Source organism: Crotalus tigris, unplaced genomic scaffold (assembly GCF_016545835.1).
Source record: "Crotalus tigris isolate CLP2741 ecotype Arizona unplaced genomic scaffold, ASM1654583v1 scf7180000023635.1308423, whole genome shotgun sequence".
Taxonomy (NCBI): domain Eukaryota; kingdom Metazoa; phylum Chordata; class Lepidosauria; order Squamata; family Viperidae; genus Crotalus; species Crotalus tigris.
Genome location: NW_024100092.1, coordinates 586,139 through 609,230, shown reverse-complemented (window position 1 = coordinate 609,230; position 23,092 = coordinate 586,139). Strand labels below are relative to the sequence as shown.

The window sequence follows — 23,092 nt, the reverse complement described above, 5'->3', positions numbered from 1 at the left end:
GAGCTAGGTTACTTTTATATTGTGGCTACCAAATTACATTGACCTACTTTTTATAATGTACTTAGACTAGATTTCCTCATAAACTTATAAAAATCTTTGTGGAATAGGAGTACAAAAACAATGAAAAATCTAAAATAATAATAAAAAATTATTTGCCGTTGATTTTAGCCAGGTTTTTAAAGCAACAACCATTTGCTTTGTTGGTGTAGTTTATATAATGCAGATTATTAGCGTCATTATGTTTTATTTATGTACCTAAATATCTTAGAAAGCAAATGTAGTCAAGTTTATAATCCTTTTTCAATAAGAAAATATCTTCTGGCTGATTACATGGGTGCAAAAATGAACACATTTTTTTTTTACCTGGCTAAAGGTGCACATCTCCCTGGAATAATTTTTCCTTACTCTTCACAACTGAAACAGCCACATGGAAGTTATATTTAAAGCATGATTGGAGAGAAAGTGTTCCAAACAGCTTTATGCAGAAATGAAGAGAGACATACTCATAAACATGCGAACAATTTCTTTCCTTATCCTCTGGAGCTGGAATCAAATTAGCTTTGCTTACTGAATCCTAGTCTTTAAGATTGGTTTGCTGGAGAAGCTTGTTCTGGTAGCTTTCTTCAACCTCAAAATCAGGCTGGCTTTCCTCTCTTTTGGTCTTTGCCAGCTTTCTTTCCTTTTCTACTCCAGTTATAAATAGTAACATTGGGGGATTTACAAAGGTTTGAAACAGTTTGAGTTGACAAAGATGCAGTGTTTTGCTTCCAATTTTTCTATGAAGAGAATTCCTGTTGTTTGTGAACCTCCTAATATCCCACAGCTGGCAGTATTTCTAGACAAGGTTGGTGATGGATATACAGGATAGGGCTACTTTTTACTTCCCACAGTTCTGTGTTTTCTCCCTCCCTCCCTCCCTCCCTCTCTCTGATCAAACTTTCAATAGGGATTTTATTTAAAACAAAATCATACTCCTGGATGTTTAAACAAAAGCCAACAAAAGAAGGATTTATTTCACAGGTAATAGGATCTAAATATTTGGGATGAGTATAGTAAAATAGCATCTTATATAGTTCTCTCATTATTTATTTATTCAATTTCTCTAGCTGTCTGACTCAACCCTGTGACTCTGGACAGCTTACAATTCTAAAATTATAAAGCAATTAAAACAATTAAAAAAACATTAAAATAATAAAAACATCCACAGAATCAATAAGTACAATACGCAGCTGTGGTGATTAATCTACTAATAGTAAAGCCAAACAATGGGGCCCTTCACACATTCCAAGCCCAGGACCGGGTACACAGCCAGGTATTTAATGCCCTGCAAAAGGTCATCTGGTTTGGGGCAATTCTAATCTCCAACAGGAGAACCTTCCATAAGGCAGGAACTGTAGCAGAGAAGGCCCATCTTCCCGTTCCTGCCAGTTGGTACTCTTTGACAGACAAAATCTGCAGGAGGCCCAGTCTGTTGGGTCAAGTTGGATGAGCAAAACTCTTGGAAAAAGACGGTCCCTCAGAAGAGCCCTGTCCCAAGGGCTTTAAAGGTGACAACCAGCACCTTGAATTGCACCCGAAAACACCCGAAAACACACCAGCAGACAGTGCAGCTCACAGAGTAGTGTTTCATGTGTCATACAAGTTACATAAGGAATGAATGAAGATTGGGATTATTCTCACCACTGATTATTATGTGCTGTGCTTTACGTTCTTAAGTTAAACACTGCATTTCAGGGATTCAGAGGATCATTAGTGCACTGTTAAGTTTTTGTATAACATTAGTGGAAGAAATATTTAAAAAAAGACATTTAAATTTATTTATAGAAAGGCATTATTTTATAATTTGCTGAGGCTTACCTAAAAGCCTGTTTTTTATTTTTTTAATTTTTCAAACAATATACCTTCTAGGCTTGGTTACATTTGATTCGTCTGGTATTAAAACTGCAGTTTGCTTTGGTTAGCATTTTATGGTTAGCACAAAACCCTCACAGCAACGAGAAGCGGAGAGTGAAATGAAAATCTGAAATGAAAATCATTAGTCTGCCTGAGATACCTCAGAGGGAACACAGTGATATTCTGGAGTGCAATATTTGTTATTCTCCGAATTATAACAGTTCTGCCCAACAGAGGTGGAATAAGTCCCATTTACAGCCAACGGGTTTAATCAAATAAAAGTTATTGACTGTGCCGTGATTGTTAAGTAGCTGATGTAGGAATTTCCAATGTGCTGTGCAATTAGTGTTAAGTGATAGAGCTTCTCTGTTCTACGTTAACATGCCTGCACAGACAGAGATTTGTACCCCTCCCCACCCCAAATTAAAGTTCATCCCTGTTATCTCTCTGCTAGCATTCCTAGTGGGCTACTTAGCTTTTATCTTAATTGCCCCTTCATGTTTTCTGTTCTGTGAAATGGAAGAACCAATAAAACTTTGATTTTTGATGCAAATTCAATGGAACCATGCTGTGGGTGTTCAAGAAAAAATCTTAAGCAGAAGATGAAGAAGAAATATTCTTTCTTTCTTTAAACTTCTGAGAGGCTACGAAGTTGCTGCTTTTCCTCCTAATTAATAAGCTGTTGCATGTTGGCACATCTTTGGCAAAAGGTTGGTCTGTTCCAGGTCACCATGTAGAGTAGATGATTAGCTATTGCCATATAAGCTCTGAAGGGGACTAATATTTAAGAATTTATTGTTATGGTTAATATGTGATGTAAATACAGGTAGCCCTTGAGTTATGACTCGGTTGAGCCCAAAATTTCTGCTGCTAAGCGAGACAGTTGTTAAGAGAATTTTGTCCCATTTTACGACTTTTCTTGCCACACTGCAGTTGTTAAGTTAGTAACGCAGTTGTTAAGCCCTTTTGGTTTCCCCATTGACCTTGCTTGTCAGAAGGTTGCAAAAGGTGATCACATGACCCCGGGACACTGCAATCGTCATAAATATGATCCAGTTGCCAAACATCCAAATTTTGATCATGTGACCATGGGGATGCTGCAATGGTTGTGTGAAAAATAGTCATAAATCACTTTATTCAGTGCCATTGTAACTTCAAACTCTCTCTCTCTCTCTCTCTCTCTCTCTCTCTCTCTCTCTCTCTCTCTCTCTCTCTCTCCCTCCCTCCCCCCCTCTCAAGCTTAGGTCCTAGGCTTGATAAACTAAGTTTGTTAATCAGCACTTTTCAATCTTGCTGGGGCAAGATTGTATGCACTTAATTTTCATCATGCAGATAGTTAAAGCATTTTACTTTCCACTCCCACCTACTGTGTAGAAAATGTCTGCTAAAGGTTGGTGTGAGGATGATAAGTTTGATGACTTAAAACAGATATCAGACAAAAGAAGCTTTTCAGAAAAAAAAACTTATGGTGGATCATGGTAGTTTTTAAATCGTAACATTTTCAGGCCCACGATAGATGAACAGAGTATGTTACTCTATGCAGATGTTTGCCTGCAGTAAAAATAGACCAAATTGGGGAAGCCTGTGATTGTGATATAAGTCTTTCCTTATTATCCTCTAATTCACCCCACTATCTTCAGTGTCTTTGTGCTTTATCACTGAGATTGGTAAAAGATTTATGGAATTCTGGGGAAGAAATGGTAGACTGAAAACAATTCTGCAAAAATCAGTTTCCAGAGATACCAGTTTCTGGTGGGTTTAGAGCTCTGGGAGATGAGATAATGGCCATTTTGCTCAAACTGTACATGGCCCTTTTGAAAGGGCATTAATTTTGCATGTTTACTTTTCTAATCACTTTTGGAAATTGCTTGTTAACAGTTTTTCAGTTATTAGGGACCTTTGGATGGACAGGTTTGACAATACTAGGTGAGTTTCTTCAATCCTTAGTGAAAAAAAGTTTTAAATACAAGTTTAAGGACGTTAACAAAATATTTTTTGGGAATAAACAGCAAAAAGGCAATTAAAACTTTGAAACTGGAAAGCTACAAATAGATTAAGAGCCCAGATAAATTTGAAATAAGATTTTGGAAACTTTAATTTCTTTAATTATAAAGAATCCTTTCCATTGGAAAATATTTTTTTAAAAAAATTTTTTTTTTAAAAAAGATTTAAAAATTGGACACTAGAGGAAACTATAGGAAACTAAAGATTCTGATTAAAGGAGAACTACATTCAAACTTGAGTTACAAATACAGAATGACTGAACATATTGAAGGAAATCTGGGCCCAGAAATTAGTTTTAAGGGTATTTGGCTCTGTAGATAGACTGTGCTTAAAAGTCACATAAAAGTTCTTATGGAAGAGGAACAAGTTTAACTTGACAAGATTGAGACTACTTGGATTAAACATGATAGATTAAAAGAAGGACATGGAAAAAGATGTTACTGGGCATACAAAATAAACTGGCTGATATCTTAATAACTAAAAGACATATATAAATAAATAAAAAAATGAGACCGTGACCTGGATAGTTTTTTTTTCTTGGATTTACAAAAGAGGCTTGTTAAGGCTTGATAAAGCTTTGAAGAATTTTGTGAAAAGGGAGGGACAAAGAAAAAAATGAAAAGAAATCAAATTCTAGGACAGTATTTGAAGAGATGCAAGATCAAGATTGTTAGAAGTAAAAGGAAAGAATACAAAGTTGGCTTGTTTGATCATGGTTAAAATATTGTTATCTCTGGTAATTCTTTATGGACTTTTGCTGACATCAGGACTGAAATGACAAGGCGTTATGGGTTTGTTTATAGATAAGAGATGAGATATGGGAAGAGGAGATCATTTGTTGCATTCTAAGAGAAGATGGTAAGTTACTAAAACTGTTTATACTTGTGATGAAGGGGGAAGTGATTTTATATGTACATATTTCTATTCTATCTTAATTTTTCTATTTTTATTTCTCTCTTTTCTGCACTTCTACTTTTCTTTTTTGTTTTGCATTAGTTTATATTGTTATAACTATAAGCTATAATAGAGTTACTATAGAAAAGATTGGTACAGGATTTATAAGAAGTTATAGCTGGCTCTGTATACAACATGCGCCCTGCTAAAAGGAATCTTGATTGCAGAGGACAGGAGCTCTGTGCATTCACAAACCTTTTCCAGGTCTTTATAATAAATGTAGGATGATTTCTAATGCTGGATATACTCAGAGAAGGAACAGGCAACCAATTGCCTTCAAACTCTTTTCAATTTTCACTCTCACTAGCCTTAGCCATTGTAGCTAGTACTAGATACACAGTTGGATATCTACAGTACTATTTTTCCTTTTTCACAATATAGCTGTATATAGAAAGAAAAGGACTCCGGATACAATTTTGAGCAAAACTCCCAATTCCTGTCCTTTCATTGTGGGAGTATATAGCCATATGTCCAACCTTTCTATTATAAGACTGTACAGTTAATTTGCAGTAGCCAACGGATTCTAGGCAGCATGATGTTGATAGATTTGAAAACACTGTACTCTTGTAAAAGTTTTGCTTTGACTCACATATCAGTCAATCAACAGGTCCTTCAAAAAGTGAAGTAAATGTGTTATTGAAAGAGACTGGACAGACAGTTTGCATTTCCAGAGAGTGTTTTTTTCTGGTATCTCCTTACACATATAAAGGTAAACCTAAGTGGATTAGAGTTTTGCACTGATGAAAAGAATGTAATGAAATGGATCCAGTATTAAGTACAAAGCTTAATGTTCCAGCTCCTTTTAAATGAGTCTTTCCAGTAGTAACAACTCCGGGTGCTTCCTATCCTCTAGTTGTTCTTACTTTTTAAAGTAGCAGATGGGTGAGTTTTACTTGTTAAGGTGAATTGACTTCTTTCAAAGGCATTTCCACCGTGTTGTCATAAATCAGTAAGAAAAGCAATGGGTGAGAACAGTAAATCAGCACCCTGGGCCTTGTCATTTTGCCATTCTGCCTTCAAACTGTGAGTCAACATCTGTTCTCAGCAACCGTTCAAATGAAAAGGTGTTTTAAACATTTTTTTTCTACCAAATTTGCAGTTCTCTGACATTTTGAAAAGTGTTGGCATTAGAGAACATTCTGAACTCTTCTTCACGGTACCAGTAACTTGCTGCCTTCCTGTCCTTGAGGCAAGGAGAAGGAAGGTTGGCATACTTTGTTTTGCTTTGATTGACAAGCCCTATTGTGCCCCAGTAGTGAGGCCAATAAGTAGTGATGCCTTTATTGTTTTAATGTGGGACAAGATAAGGAAACTGACTAAAGGATTCTATCAGGCACAAGAAATCAGGAACCAGGATTGTTCAAATAAGAACAAATTTATTCTATGCTGCATTTAAACAAGAATCTGAACTAATAATGGTCAAAGCCAATTGGTGGTAGATAAGAGTCAATGGAATTCAAGGTAGGCTGGACTTAGATCTCTTGTGGGCATGTAGGGACTCAGGACTAATGATGTACTTGACCCCTCCCTTGGGCTCAGCCTAGTCATGTCCTATAAACTCCTCATCTTCATTTCCCTTCCCATGAAATGTCACCAACCAGTGAGAAAATACCTCTCAAATATTCTCCTTCGTGTGCGAGGGCAGAGGATGTGGAGAGTTTTGAAGGATTGCCAGTTTAACCATCTGTCAAACCCAGGACTAAGAGACTTGATCCTTTTGGTGGATGAGGTTATCATACAAGATGGGTGATGGGAGACCTGACAACTAAAGAAATGTCTTTCACTTTTTCTTCTGTCACCCCCCCTCAGCCCTGTCAGATGTTCCCTAGGCTATCAGGATGGCAAGAGAACTATGTGGGAAAATTGGCCCCTTACTTCCTGGTCTTAAATGCCCAAAATTGATTTGTGAAATCAGAAATCTAGTGGAGAAAATGCTTTCTGACAGCACCTGCCAGCCGACTTGAAAAACAGCTATCAGAGATTGGAGGGAATTAGTGCAGTGGAACAGGAGATATTCCACTTCACCAAATGATTCCTCCCCTCCACCTGTCAACTGCAGGTCAGATGTTTTTCAGGTTACTTTAGTTACTTAAGTATAGTATCTATTCTAAGTTCATTTGTATTTGGGGCAGAATGCTAAAGATCTCTTTTTCAGAGTCAAAGTCACTTGGATTTGAAAGACCTAAGAAATGATGGCAGTAAAATTCCTTTCCATTGTTGCAAGGATCTGTTTTACAACTCTTTTGAGACCCTGCCTCCAATTTTTACAACATCATTTTTTCCCACACATGCGCAAGCCTTCTTCTAGCAAGGCTTAATGCCTTACCCTTGATGCTGATGGAGATAAGATGTCATAATATCCCTTATGGAGAGAATACCTATCTCTTCAGCTGCTGCTACTGAGTCAGTATGACACATTTTTCTCCATTGCATATTTTATTATGTTTGGCATTTGAAGCTTATATTCCTACTTGCAGCCATGATTTGGGCAGAAATGACCTACCTTCCTTCCTTCCTTCCTTCCTTCCTTCCTTCCTTCCTTCCTTCCTTCCTTCCTTCCTTCCTTCCTTCCTTCCTTCCTTCCTTCCTTCCTCCCTCCCTTCCAGCTGAGATTTCCAGGAATGTAGCAAAAGTTTGCTTCATCACTATTGCCATTAGGAGGTTTGAGGCCTGAGTCCTCCTCAGGCAGGTGGTGTGTAGTTATTTTTGATGGTTTGCAGTATTGCTGCCAACGTTTCCTGCTGTTTCTTTTTTATTGGATATGGTATTGTAGTTGTTCCAGGTTAGTTTTAAAGACATAAACCTGAAGGTTATAAATTGTTAAAAAAAAAGCTTGACAGGGATAGTGTAGTAGTCGAGAGATGAAATGAAAGAAGCAGTCTACTTCCAGGATCAGCTGTCAGGCTATGTGTAACTACAAGTTCAGCACTACTCTTAAAGGGCACTAAACTTATATTTGAAAATAGCCAGAATGTGGTCTATCTTTTTCAGACTGGGGCTAAAGCTGTATTAAAAAGTAACTCACACTTTTATTCTCTCCAACTCTGATAGCCTGGGGATGAATGGCAAGATCCACTAAACGTGGCAGAGAAGTGAGGAAGGAAGGCTTTTTACCCAACAGATTTCATGGATCAACTCTGTGTAATTAGAGAATTGGTAAATAAAAACTGGATTTTATTACTGTACAAAGCGGACAACCTATGGGAAAGTATTCAGGAGCCCAAAGGTCCATGTGTCCCCATAACAACTGCTAGGAGCTGGCCAGATCCCAACATTTGACAATATTGGGCAACCATGCTGTTGATGAAGCATTGGAGATTGTGTTCATAGCAAGCGTTGGGAGAGAAGGGTGGAAATTCTTCTTTAAAAGATTACTTTAAACTGCCTCGTGTGTGGGCTGTAAACAAAAGCAACATTATGTGGGATGTTATTTCAAGGCAAGGCATCTTTTGCTGCCACTACTAGAAGACAAGAACGAGCCCTTGCATCAATAAAGAGAATTAAGATAGCTCAAGGAGTATTTTTTCCCCCTAAAGCAATGACTGGCTTTACAAGCATGGTGTAGTCTAACGTACGGTCCAACATGGCTTTGCATGTTATATGAACCCAGCATTTTTGTTTGTAAACTGAGTGTACAATATTTTGTGTGAATCCAGCCAACTGGAGACGGCTTCTTCCAAGTATTTATTTATATATTTCTCAAAATTCACATCCTGCCTTTCCATGAAATAATCCCTGCTTCTTAAATTCGTCTTAAAGCAAGGCAACAAAAATAAAAGCAGATAACAATAACATCTCACAGCAAAATAAAAAATAAAAAATGAGAAAATGGGTAGTTTAGGAACAGCAATTTTCAAAAGGTTGGAATAAAATCAGCTAGTCAGCTTCTACACCTTCTGTGGGCTACTTGAAATTATGGAAACCACAGTTACGTAAGACTTGGCTCTGCATTTCTGGTGGTTTGAGAACACAAACTAAGATTTAGTCCATTTTTCATGAATAATTTTGTTAGAAAATTGTGTTTTATTCTATAAAAATGGTAGCAGAGGATTATTATATAGCCATGCAGATTGGTAGCAGAGGATGGTTACATAGCCATACAGATCCAATAAAATGTTCACTGTACTATCACCGTGAGCCTTGCTTCTTAATGGTTTCAATTGTCACAAGTAACTCTCCTCAGATCATAAAGAGCCATAGATTATAACCATAGATGCAAACTAAGCACTGCCATCTACTGGCTGAACAATTCTGTGGTTGTTGCAATACAAAATACATCCTAACATGTATTCCAACAAATTTAGAGCAGGTGTCCTACCTTTTGGCTTGCTTGGGCCTCATTGAATGATGAGGAATTGTCTTGGGCCACATATAAAATAGATAATATAGATAAATGTAAAAATCATATATTAATGTTAACATATAATCTTGTGGGACCACATTAATACCTGTCTAGGGCTGCATATGGCCTGTAGGCTATGGGCTGACATGCCTGATTTAGAGCATCATTCAACCACTGATGAGATGATACAGAGTCCATCCCTTATAATGGATGTCCTGGCAGAAATATTCCTAGGTGGTTCTGGAAGACATATAAATCACCAGTGAAAATTCTGCTTCAGAAGAGGAATGTCTGTCAGTCAGTACCATATTTTCCAAAAAATAAGATCTGGTCTTTCTGTCCCTCCAAAAGAGGCACCAGGTCTTATTTTGGGGGGATGTCTTTTCCATGGTCTCACCTCGTAGCGGTGGCACTGACAGCCTGCCCAGCCAGCACACTTTTTCTGCAACTGCTCACTGCCACTCGTGCACATCAATTTGGAGCTTTGTTTTCAGCTGCAGAGGCATTTCCTGAAGGCCTCTGATGATGAAATGGAGGCGGCGGGGGGGGGTACCGTGCACATCAATCCAGAGCTCCATTCTCAGCTGCAGAGGCATTTCCTGAAGACCTCTGACGGTGAAATGGAGGCTAGGGATGACATGTGGCTGCAGAAGAAGTGGGCCAGTGAGGCAGGTGTGAGGGCATGGGAGGCCTGGCTGCAACGGTAAGCAAGTGAGGGGCTTACCTATCCTAGCTTGATTTTTAGGCATGCACCTTGCCCCAAAACTAGGCCTTATTTTTGGGGTAGGGCATATATTAGGACCACCCCAAAAATCAAGCTAGGTTTTATTTTCAGGGTAGATCTTATTTTCGGGGAAACACGTTATTAGAATTCCTGACTGATTTCTTTTAAATGGAAGCATTAGTTTTCTTATGCTTTCACCAAACACTACTCTCACTGAGGCTAGATAACTGGGTAGTGGATTGTGGACAACAGCTTATAGGACTTTCATGATGGGTAACATGAAAAAGAGAAAGGGGGAGAAGCAAAACATGAAGGGTGGGAGGAAGAAGTGCTTCCAAGGTGTTGTGTCCAGATCCCCTCAATACTGGAATTACTTTTGATCTGCAGAGCTGAGGAAGATGTCCCAATTGACCACCTTCATTTACATTTCAGATGGTCTTGGATGTGGAAATGTATCGTGGTTCTTTTATGTTCCAAAAATCAAGAAAGTTTGTCTGAGCATCTTCTTTTTCACCTCTTGACACAATACTAAATATCTATAATTCCCATTATTATTTTGACTCTGGCTACATGTGACAGTGCAAATGTGTACATTATGCACACAAATAATCCATTGATTTTGGTGGAATTTGCTTCCCTATAAGAGATCATAGGCATTCAGCTTAGTCTGCAAGGACATCACTCTGTAGCTCTTGGTAACAAAGTGACTACTTTTTGCTTTGGTTGTTCTGGGATCAAAATTTGAGACAAAACATTGCCAAGGTCTTTGAAAGATTTCAGAAAAGTCGCAAAGTATACCTTCTTTTAAAAATTCTGCGTTGTTGAAATTCTATCACCGAACCTGGCAGCCGAATTCTTTAGGAGGGGCATTTGCTCAGATGGCAGAAGTTCCCATGAAAGAGAATGAATGAAGTGCAATATAAACAGATTAATTTCCTAGCCCAAAACTTTTCCCAGTTTCTGGCTAAGACCGCATAATGTTATCTTAGCATTTACCCAAGTCAATTGTTGCTTAAAAGGTTGCATTCTTGGCCCGTGAACCACAGAGACTTTTGAGGTAGGTGGGTAGATTTGTGCTTTTAGTTAATGAGCCAAGAAGTCTCAGTGATTTCTCATGGCCCTAGTCCTATTTTTTTGTTCATGCATGAACAACCAGCCAAAAGGAATTTCAGGCAGCGTGCTGATAAAGAAATAACCCTAACTCTCCATTTCATCACATAAATTGTTACTCTTGTGACAAGGTCACATTTGAATCAACCTCTTTCCTTGTGGCATCAGGCCGCCTGCTTTGAACATCTGCTTCCCTTTTCAGCCTCTTTTCATCTGTTACCTGAATTTACAGTATTTTGTTTTTCTACTGCAGCTCTGCCCAATCTGAGGCTCTCCAGGGGGGTTGGACTTTAATTTCCCGAATCCCAAAATAACATCATTATGGGTGGAAGATTCTAACAGCTGAAATCTAATACATTTGGAGGGCATCAGATTAGGAGCTAAGCCTGCTTGGTCTGCTAGAGAAAAAAATAGCATTACTGCATGATTTGTGAGTATTTGTTTATTCTAGTCCTGTCTTAGCCATGAAAGCCAGCCCCTGTCACCCTCTCTCATACCAACCAACCTCATAAGGTTGCTGTTATGAGGAAAATAGGAAGAGCAAGGTGTGTTGGATGACTCATTGTTTTGAGGTATTTGAAAAAATAATAAAGGCAGGATATAAAATAACCAAATAACACAGTTGGAAGGTAACTTGGAGGTTTTTTAGTCCAATCCCCTGCTCAAGCCGGAGACTCTATACTATTCTGGACAAATGGCTCTCCAATCTCTTCTTAAAAACCTCCAGTGATAGAGCACCCACAACGTCAGCAGGCAACTTGTTTCACTAATTGTTCTCACTGTCGGGAAATTTCTCCTTAATTCGAGGTTGCTTTTTTTGTATCCTGCAATTTTTGCAAGATTGCAATTTTCATGGTTGTATTTGTCTAGTTCCATGCCCAAACATGTCGTACTTGTTTTTATGAATTGTTGTGTGCCACTTAGAGTTATTATATGACAAAGGCAGCAATATATTGTAAATCCTGTAAAGCAGTCAGTCAGTCAGTCAGTCAGTCAGTCAGTCAGTCAGTCAGTCAATACTGATATCTTACTTATTTCCTCACAGGGTAAGGCCATTTTGATTGCTGACCAATGGTTTATTAGTGATTTTTCAATAGTTTGGGCCATATTACAAATGATGGGATTTGCACAAAGTGATAGATAAAAATTTTCAGATTTACAAGATGTCAACCTTGGGTCTTTTTTTTTTTTTCAGTACAACTATCCCATGCCTTCTGGTGAAAATGATCACATAATATGCAGGCAACTTCTGGAGTTAACTGTATTTGTTGAGACACCAAGTGAGAGTGATTCAGCCTGTCATTCTCTGGACAATGTTGTGTGATTTTTGTGGGATGATAATCCTTTTTTTTGCTTTCACCTCAGTGCTCCCAATCTCCCAAAATGTGGGAGCTCTTGGCCTTTTTTTAGTCACTTAAGCTGAATCTAGGAGCACTCAAGCCAGATCAGATGACTAATGTATGCAATCTTGCCTTTGGATTCCCACTATAAATCAGTCAGATGCCTATTAAAAGCTTATAAGCAAGTAAATTAGATACTGTTGAGTGAATTCCAATATCAGATAATTGACAGACATAACCATTTTATTTCCTTAATAATAAAGAAGCTTGCCAAAGATTTCTTCTGGAGGCATTTGGCTTCCCACTTTAGTCTGTTATCCAGGAGTGTCTGGACACCTCATTTACTATGATTCTGTATCACGGGAACTCTTTAATTTATTTTAAAAAATTGTTCTAAATCCCAAGATATGTGTTTCAACCTATAAAGCTTTACACTGCAGAGGGTCTGGTTATCTGAAGGACCACCTGTCTCTCATAACATCAGCCCAACTAATTCAATTTAATCTTGCAGGATTGGTGTGTTCTGGGTTCCTTTAATTAGATAATGCCACTCTCAGGACCTTTCCAGAAGTGACCTTTGAATGAAGTTCCTCCCAAGATCTGGATGCTGATGTTCAGAGCAGCCGTGAAACACTGGCTCTTCAGCCAGGCCTTTGGTGAGACTGCTCACTTCATCACACTTTCCATATTTTATCTTTTACTGATTTCATTTTGACTTTTTTATTTCATTGTAGTGAGTTGCCCAGTCATTGAGAGTTTGACAAGATACAAGTATAATACATTACTATTATTAGTAATAATAGTAGTTGCAGGATGTAATAACAGGAGTTGCATTTATATATACACTGAAAATATTTATTTATTATTATAATTACATACTGCCCTTGGCTAGACGTGACTCTAAAAGCCTATAGCAATAACATTTAGACTTACATACTTCTTCACAGTGCTCTACAATCCTCTCTAAGCAGTTTTACAGAGTCAGTATATGGCCCGCAACAACCTGGGTCTTCATTTTACCGGCCTCGGAAAGATAAAAGGCTGAGTGAAACTTGAGCCAGTCAGCATCGAACTCCTGGTTGTGGGTAGAATTAGCCTGCAATACTACATTCTAACCACTGCACCACCAATAAAATATATGCTTTTATACCAATAAAAGCAACAAGATAAAGCATTTAAAAATTAAAACTAAAATTGATTGAAAAATTAACAAATAACAGGGCAAGGAAGGGAGCAAGATGGACATGGGGAAGAGGTGGGGGGGTGTCATCTCAGTCCATTAACCACTTCCATTATGATACATCTCGATTGGGGGACCAGGCCAATTGGCAGAGCCAGGTTATGTATATCAATTGGTAGATGTGATCTCAGAACCACTAAACTATATTTTTCAAAGATCCTGGAGCACTGGGGAACTACCAGAGGACTGGAAAAGAGCTAATGTAGTTCCCATCTTCAAAAAAGGAAAAATAAATGGACTCAGGAAATTACAGACCTATCAGCTTGACCTCAATACCTCGGAAGATTCTGGAAAAGATAATCAAACAATGAATCAGCGAACACCTAGAGGCAATCAAAGTCATAACCAAAAGCCAGCATAGGTTTGTCAAAAACAGATCATGCCAGAGAAATCTTATTGCATTCTTTGACCAAGTGACAAAATTGGTGGACCAGAGGAATTCTGTGGATATAATTTACTTGGATTTCAGTAAAGCATTTGATAAAGTAGATCACAACCTACTACTTGATAAGATAGAAAAATGTGGGTTAGGCAGCATCACCAACAGATAGATTCATAGCTGGCTGACCAGCCGTACTCAGCATGTGGTCCTCAATGGAATCGCATCTATATGGAGGGAAGTGTGTAGTGGAGTGCCCCAGGGCTCTGTTCTGGGCCCAGTGTTCTTCAACATTTTCATCAATGATTTGGATGAGGGAAAAAATGGGGAACTCATCAAATTTGCAGATGACACTAAGCTGGCAGGAATAGTCAACACTCCAGAAGATAGGCTTAAGATACAGGAGGATCTGGACAGACTTGAACACTGGGTGCTATCTAACAAAATGAAATTCAGTGGTGAAAAAAGTAAGATTCTACATTTAGGCAAGAAAAACCAAATGTACAGGTATAGTATAGGGGGTACCTTGCTCAATAGTAATAACTATGGGAGAGATCTCAGAGTCCTAGTGGACAATCACTTAAATATGAGCCAGCAGTGGGCTGCAGCTGCCAAAAAAGCCAACACGGTGCTAGGCTGCATTAACAGAGGGATAGAATCAAGATCACGTGAAGTATTAATACCACTTTACAATGCCTTGGTAAGGCCATACTTGGAATACTGCATCCAGTTTTGGTCACCATGTAAAAAAGATGTTGAGACTCTAGAAAGAGTACAGAGAAGAGCAACAAAGATGATTAAGGGACTGGAGGCTAAAACATAAGGAACGGTTGCTGGAATTGGGTATGTCTAGTTTAATGAAGAGAAGGACGAGCGGGGACATGATAGCAGTGTTCCAATAGTTCAGTGGCTGCAACAAAGAAAAGGGAGTCAAGCTATTCTCCAAAGTGTCTGAAGGCAGGACAAGAAGCAACAGATGGAAACTAATCAAGGAGAGAAGCAACCTAGAACTAAGGAGAAACTTCCTGACAGTTAGAACAATTACCCAATGGAACAACCTGCCTCCAGAAGTGGTGAATGCTCCAACACTGGAAGTTTTTAAGAAGAGACTGGACAGCCATTTGTCTGAAATGGTATAGGGTTTCCTGCCTGAGCAGGGGGATGTACTTGATGACCTCCAAGGTCCCTTCCAACTTCATCATCATCATCATCATCATCATCATCATTATTATTATTAATTTGTAGATTGGACTATATTGTGTATTTACACTTGTCCCGTATTCTCTCTGTTGAATCTTTTTATACTGCAGATTCTTGCTTTATGCTATTCTGTTTTTAATTCTCTTCCCCCAGTTCTTTTTTGTTGTAATCTGCTTAGAAAATAACACTATGTGGTGACTCTGTGTACATCTATAATAAAAATGGTAGGAGAGGTCTTTTGCTTCCCGAAGTATGTCATGCTTCATGAAACAGGCACAGCAGGAGAGACATTTTAAGAAATTATGTCCTTGTGTTGGGAAAAAAAACCCATTTGAGGATGTCTACACAGATTACCTCCCACCCTCCCTGCCATCCTACACAAGTAGAAACTGCTGTTAGGTATGAAATTCTTATGAATTCTATTATAAAGACAGTACTGTAATTTTTTTTTTACTCCATTCAAGCTTTGGGGTATTTTCAAAAAGGTATAATATATTCAAAAGTCAGTCTTCATGTAGTGCCAAGTAACTGAGCAGATTCATGCTTGTCTGAATCAGTGCCCTAAATATAATACATCTACTTATGCATTTGCTGATCACACAAATTTGTAGCCAGGTAGAATTGATGAAGACTTTTTGTTGATTTCCAGATCTGGAGAAAAAAACCACCATGTTTAAATTCTTCTTCACTTCTGTGTTTGTGTATTATATTTGCCAGACGCCAGATCCCAAAAACTGCAAAGACAAGACAAGAAAATTAATAACTTCTAATTAAAATTAATTGCCTGTAAAATAAGATTCCACATTCATCACATAAATTAATCCCCCATTTGATATACTGCCCATTCTCCCTTGCCCACATAAACTACTCTCACAAACAGAAATACACACAGATATATCCCCCTCCTTCCTTCCAGCAGACTGCAAAAAGGAAGAATAAAAAAAAAAAAATAGAACAAAACCAGATGGTGATACAGTAAAAGGGAAGATGTAGCTTCCCTAGGAAAGGAAGGGAAAAGAAAAGAGGGAAAGAAAAGTGGGTGAACATAAGAAAAGAGTTGGAGAAGTCCCTTATAAGGGTTGAAAAAAGTCTTAATTACGATGAGATGAAGAGCTCCTCATAAGGAATAGTGAATCCCTAAAGGCTTCCATGTTTTTCAGCTGCTAATAAATTTAGTGATTTATACCCCTCCCTATTTGTTTTCAATGGTACATTCTGTTCTTCTCCACTTGTACAAAATGACCTCATGCTCACAGGTAATCTTGGCTACTAAGGCAGCTTGCAAGAGCTTCTCTATGAGGGAGATAGCAATAGCACTTAGACTTATATACCGCTTCACAGTGCTTTATAGCCCTCTCTAAGTAGGAGTCAGCATATTGTCCCCAATAATCAGGGTCTTCATTTTACTGACCTTGGAAGGATGGAAGCCTGAGTCAACTTTGAGCTGGTCAGCATCAAACTCCTGGCAGTGGAAGGCAGAATCAGCCTGCAATACTGCATTCTAATCACTGTGCCACCATAGCTCAAATGGGCAGTAAAGAAGTTTGATAGAACATAGAACATTGAATAACAAAGTCAGAATGGATCTTGGAGGTCATTAGATGACAGACACAGCAAATTCTCTATGCCACTGAATGTTCCAATTTCTCGTTGGATGGAGAAATTGAGCATCACTCTGAAGGTACCCTCATTTTAAAGGATCCAGTTTCGCAGAATTGGTTGATCCAGAAGCGTAAGCCCTGGATACTTTGCTTTTGCCTTAATTGTGGAGTTGTCATAGCCCAGTTCATAACATAGCTACAGGGCATAAAAGTGGCATGAAGGATAATTGGCCACCCTGGGACTTTCAGTTTTGCACGGTAGCGACTGGTTGTGGGCTTGCGGATTCTCCACATCCCCGTGGCTAATTTTGCCCTGCCTGAAGACCCTAAATGGGTCTAAGTTGCCCCAAAGAGGCGACAAAGAAAGAAGGGTGCTCCAGTAATTCTGGAATGGTGGCTGCCATTCCATTCAACTTGGGGAAAGCCTTCTAACCTGACAGGAGAAAGGCTGGCCTGATTGCATTGACCAGCCCAAGCTACTAGCAACCGGAGTCCAAAAACACTAACCAGCGCAACTGTGAACAGCATGCTTGAAACTTGGTGAGAAATTCAATCTTCTCTTTTCTATTTTACATTTAATTTCCTGGAAAAGATCCCCAAGAAGCAAAATACTTCCAAAAGGGAAGAAGTGGGATTTCTGCCCCACTCTTATACTAATGGAAGTGGTGAATTATCTTTTTATGGAGGATCAAAATATATGGAAGTGAAATAAATATAAAACCTGAAATTTAAAACTTAAATCTGGATAAATCTAAAATTGTTTGAAGAGTCTCATTTTAAAGATAATTGTTCATTTTGGAAATTGAAAAACAAATAGTTGCTGACACCTAGTAGTGGATGAAGACTATGACACTATGACTTTAATATGGCCAGCTGCCAAAAAGGTCAACACAGTGCTAGGCTGCATTAACAGAGGGATAGAATCAAGACCACATGAAGTGTTAATATCACTTTACAATGCCTTGGTAAGGCCACACTTGGAATACTACATCCAGTTTTGGTCACTGCGATGCAAAAAAGATGCTGAGACTCTAGAAAGAGTACAGAGAAGAACAACAAAGATGATTAGGGGACTGGAGACTAAAGCATATAAGGAACGGCTGCTGGAATTGGGTATGTCTAGTTTAGTGAAGAGAAGGACGAGGGGGGACATGATAGCAGTGTTCCAAAATCTCAGGGGCTGCCACAAAGAAGAGGGAGTCAAGCTATTTTCCAAGGCGCCTGAAGGCAGGACAAGAAGCAACAGATGGAAACTAAGCAAGGAGAGAAGCAACCTAGAACTAAGGAGAAACTTCCTGACAGTTAGAACAATTACCCAGTGGAACAACCTGCCTCCAGAGGCAGTGAATGCTCCAACACTGGAGGTTTTCAAGAAGAGACTGGACAGCCATTTGTCTGAAATGGTATAGGGCTTCCTGCCTAAGCAGGGGGTTGGACTAGATGACCTCCAAGGTCCCTTTACTACTATTATTATTAATAATAATAATAATAATAATAATATGGCAAAACCTGGGAAAAGCTAATCTGTGTTTGTGACTTTCAAAGTTTTAACAACAAAGAACAGCTGTGACAAAAAAGACAATAATCTGGGCTGTAGACAAAGAAAATTATAAATTTCAGAAAAAAATCTTTTTTGAACTATTTGGGTTACAAATATCTATTTAATTGGGATTCTAAAGCTATTTGCAGAGAAAAGAAAGGAAGAGAAAAACTCAAATTCTTGGCCATCATGGATCAGAGACATGTAGAAAGAATATATCAAGAAAACATAAATACGTCAGAGGAGGAGATATATAGTATACTGCAACTAATTCAAACAACAATAACTTTAAACCACAAAGAAATCCAAAATAACTTTGAAAATATAAATCAATCTATTTCTAAGTTAACTTTACAACAAAAAAATTCCCAGAAAACAACAACAGAGAAGGAGCAGATAAAATAGATAAATGGATATAGAATTGAGAATAGACACTTAAAGATGGAACTTAACAAAACAAGGAAACATGATTTAATCCTAGTGGAAACAAAATCACAAGAATTGGAAAAAATAACTTATCCCTTAAGACTACAAAATAAATCTGAGGACAAGAAAACAGATTGGATAAAATGGATTGTAGAGATGTCAGGAACATTCGAGAGAAAGGAAATGATAAGAGAAGCAGAGAGAAAGAAAAAGAAAAAGATTTTCAACAAACTTGGAAAGGCAGAAGTCCTGTACAAAGACACTTCACCTGATTTACTTTTTATATCTACAGCAACAGTTAGGAACATATGGAAAAACTTTTTGATTCAGCAAAATACATGGATTAAGAAAAATACTGGGCAAAGGAAAAAGAGTAAAGTGGAAACCAAGAAAATAGATGATGGGACTTACCAGAGAGAATACTTAAAAAAAAAAGAAACATTTGTTTGAATATGGTTAAAGAAATAGAAAAGTTTTGGAATATATATGTCATTCTAAGAGGGATGAATTCCGTAAATAATGTAGTATGCTTTTTTCCCTTTTTTGTTCTCTTTCTTGATATGAGTAATATAAAAAAGTTGAAATGACTTAGATCAGACATGTCAAACTTGCAACGTCACGTGAGATCGTGCAACGTATCGGGCCGGTTTTGTCATTGCCGGCAATGGGGTTGGCGCGACTTCCGGATGACTCATCCTACCCGCGGGCCGGCAGTTTGACACCCCTGACTTAGATAAAGGAAATGTTTTAGATACTTAAATGTGATTGAATTTAAGAAAATTATAAAGGATAAAAATGTTTTGAATAAGAGTTAAAGGACTAGATGATTAGATGTATTAAATGGAATGTTTAAAGATTAAACATATTTTTAATTATGGTTAAAAAGAATAAGAAATTTGGGAAATACATATATATTAGCTTAGGAGGGATATATATTTTAAGTAGTATGTTATTTTTTATGTTTCTTTACTCTTGCTCTCCTTTCTTTTTTTTTTTTTCATTATTTTATCTATTGCTTAAGAAATGTAAAAGTGTGAGATGGTTCATATGGAAAAATAGAGTTACATTTTTAAATGTAATTAATTTTTGAGAAAATCTTAACCAGTAAGAATACCTAGAATTTGATGGGAGAAACAAACTAAAATAAGGACTGTAACAGGATCTATGATAAAGCAACCAGAATGATTGGCTAGAAAAAAAATATTATATTGATGTGATTATTATTTTTAGGAATATTGGGACAAATTATATATTTAATTATTATCTATCAATAAGAATTGTATTAACTCAATGTTTGCAAAAGAGGATATTTTGGAAAAGAGGAAATCAACTAAAACCATTATGTGGATTATCGATTATAGAAATCAATTGTTAATGATTGTTTTACAAATGTAACTCAAACAACACACTGTTCACCAATTATTAAGTGATTCATGTTTTTTAAAAAATCAATAAAATATATTACAAGAAAAAAAGATAATTGGCCACCCTGCTTGAGAATGGCATGGGTTCTCCCACTCTACTGGTATTAAAGATGGCAGCGATTATATTTTTTCCAATTTAAAATAATAGCACTGCTTTATTAAAATCAAATACTATTTTCTCCTGATCTGTGATTGTTTTGTTTATTTATAGTCTTTTCCTCACAGGACTGCAATGGAAATGACAGTAGGCATTAATATTTAAAGCTAGAGAGCTAACTAGCTACATAGGTATCTACTCGGCTCCAGTGTTATGTGAAAATGCTTTGTACAGCTGAAATGGATATTTATGCTTTCAGAGAGGCAGTATCAGTTTTGTCAATTAAAATTTTATCTATCTGTTTCCTCTGCCACGTTTTGTAGTAAAGTACAGAAACTTATTTGGATTTGTTTGTGGATAAGCAAATTTTTCTGTTTTTCATTAGAATAATGTATATCTATTTCACGTTACTTTGATTTACAAGTGGAGTGGATGAAGAACAGAGGGCTAAGCAGCAGCACAGCTTGCTTAGAAGCACCTCTTTTATTTCATGCCAATCCTTGAGATTATAAGAAAGAAAGAAAAATGAAATGAGCACTTCTACACTATTGGATTTTGGGTCTTCCAGCCCACAAAAGCAGTTTGAAAGCAATCCACAACAGCCTTCACTTTCAGGGACTTGGAAACAGACCAGGAAATAACCCAATTTTTAAAAAGAAAATTAATAAAACAGCAACCAGTGTTCAACATGAAAGAGGAGAAGAAATTAGAAAGCCCATTCCTTGCTTTTTTTAAGGGGAGGCTACTTGATAGAGTTATTCAGGCTTGTTATGCCTGACAGGACCTACTGAGGCAATTGATATTCAGGAGCCAGGAAGATGGCTGAGCCAAGAAATTCAAGGGCAACATGGCAAGTCCCCAGTCAGCAGTGTGCAGTAGCAGCCAAAAAAGAGGGATACTGTAGTATCAAGATCATGAGAAGCAGTGCTTTTTTTCTAAAAAAAAAAAAAAAAGGTGCCGGAACTCACACACGTCATACAACCTGCCTTGCCTACCCTACAAGGTTCCATCCAAAAAAGGTGCCGGAACTCCGTTCTGGGCGTTCTATGAGAAAAAAATGAGAAGTATTAGTACTGCTTTACAAAACCTTAGTAAAACCACACTTAAAATACTGAGTCCAGTTTGGTCACCATATTATAAAAAAGATGTTAGAGACTCTGGAAAGAGTGCAGAAAAGAGCAACAAAGATGATTAGGGGGCTGGAAGCTAAAACATATGAAAAGCAGTTGCAGGAATTAGATATGTTCCAGTGAAAAGAAGGACTAGGGGTAACACGATAGCAGTGCTTCAGTGTTTGAAGGGCTGCCATAAAGAAGAGGAGGGGGGGGGTCAACCTATTTTCCAAAGCACCAGAAGATAAGACAAGAAATGATGGAAACTACTCAAAGAGAGAAGCAACCTAGAACTAAGGAGAAATTTCCTAACAGTGAGAACAATAAACCAGTGGAATGGCTTGCCTTCAGAAGTTGTGGGTGCTCCATCACTGGAGGCTTTTAAGAAGAGATTGGATAACCATTTGTCAGAAATGGTATAAGGTCTCTTGCCTGACCAAGGGATTGGACTAAAAGATCTCCAAGGTCCCTTCCAACTCTGTTATTCTGTTCTGTTCGGTCTCCATGTTTTCAGTTGAACACTGGCTTCCAATCAGTTACTCTTCCATTATTCTGAGTTGGACGTATATTAGCTCAACTGCTAAAGGCAGAGCAAGCGAGCAAACCGTGTAGGATCACAGGGTTGTATTACCAATACAGGAGCGGTGCAACCATTTATCTGGGATGAAGGTTTAATAAAAACCAAAGCACAATGTGTGCACACGTCAACTTGAGTTGACCCAAAATAAAGGCAGGATAAAAATCAGTCATTCAATCGATCAAATGTAGAAGTAGCCTAGTTCATGGTTTTACTATTTGATATAAAATTGCTAGAAAAAAGAAAACATATTGAAACTGTACAATCACTATGGCAAAGAAATCCTGGGTTCCCTATTTATCAATTCACAAATATTCATGCAATGATCTTACTTTTGAGTTTGATGGATTAGTAAAAATAGTAAGACAGAAATACTCTTCGCAGAGTTCTAATTTTGAGATAAATTGAGAAGCTTGCCTAGTATTTATTTTTAAATATTCATGTTTTAAAAATGGAAGCTAACACTGAAAGGTATTTAATATGTTAATACCCCATGATGTCTTGTCGGATATCCCAACCACTGGAGTACAGATTTTAGAAGTTGGGATATGGAGTAAGTAAAAGAATATCCAAAAATGTCTTCTGCTTTGAGAATCATCTCACGAATGGAAATGTTCAAGATTCAAGACCTTAACGAGCAATTTACACCTGGTTGCATTTTTTTTTCTATTTGTCTTATCATTATTTAAAATGGAATGATTTAATTCATCAGTTGGAGAAACTAATGGCCATTAATGCTATCTGCTAGTGGTGAAGAGAACCAGTTACTAGTATCTTCATTTCTCCCAAAATGCAGAGTAGATGGCACCAAAGATTTTAAGATTAAGATTTAGCAGGACTGTAATCTACTTGATAGCTTAGCTTCAATGTGCTAATTTAGCAGCTGAGTTTGATTAAAATTGTTTAATGAGGAAAATCTCAGTTTAGTTTTCAGTGTTATTTTTATGTTTAAACTACTTTCATTTAAATTCATCCTTATTGGCACTGCCTTCGTTTAATGTTAGTTTATTATAGATACTTTATTGGTTTTTATTTATCTTCACTGACTTTAGAAACCAGTTCGGTCTAGTACAGGGTAGGCAACATTGGCTCTTTTATGACTCGTAACTTCATGCTGGCTCAGGAATTC

The 23,092-nt window shown here is 37.6% G+C and overlaps 1 long non-coding RNA gene across 1 annotated transcript in view; it reads left to right on the top strand.

Annotated features, from left to right (window-relative positions):
- Positions 1-23,092, top strand: part of LOC120297548 — a 42,353-nt gene that overhangs the window by 5,536 nt on the left and 13,725 nt on the right. Inside the window, exon 3 of the long non-coding RNA XR_005553835.1 lies at positions 4,701-4,755. This is a non-coding gene — a long non-coding RNA (uncharacterized LOC120297548). The remainder of the gene's footprint in view (positions 1-4,700; positions 4,756-23,092) is intronic.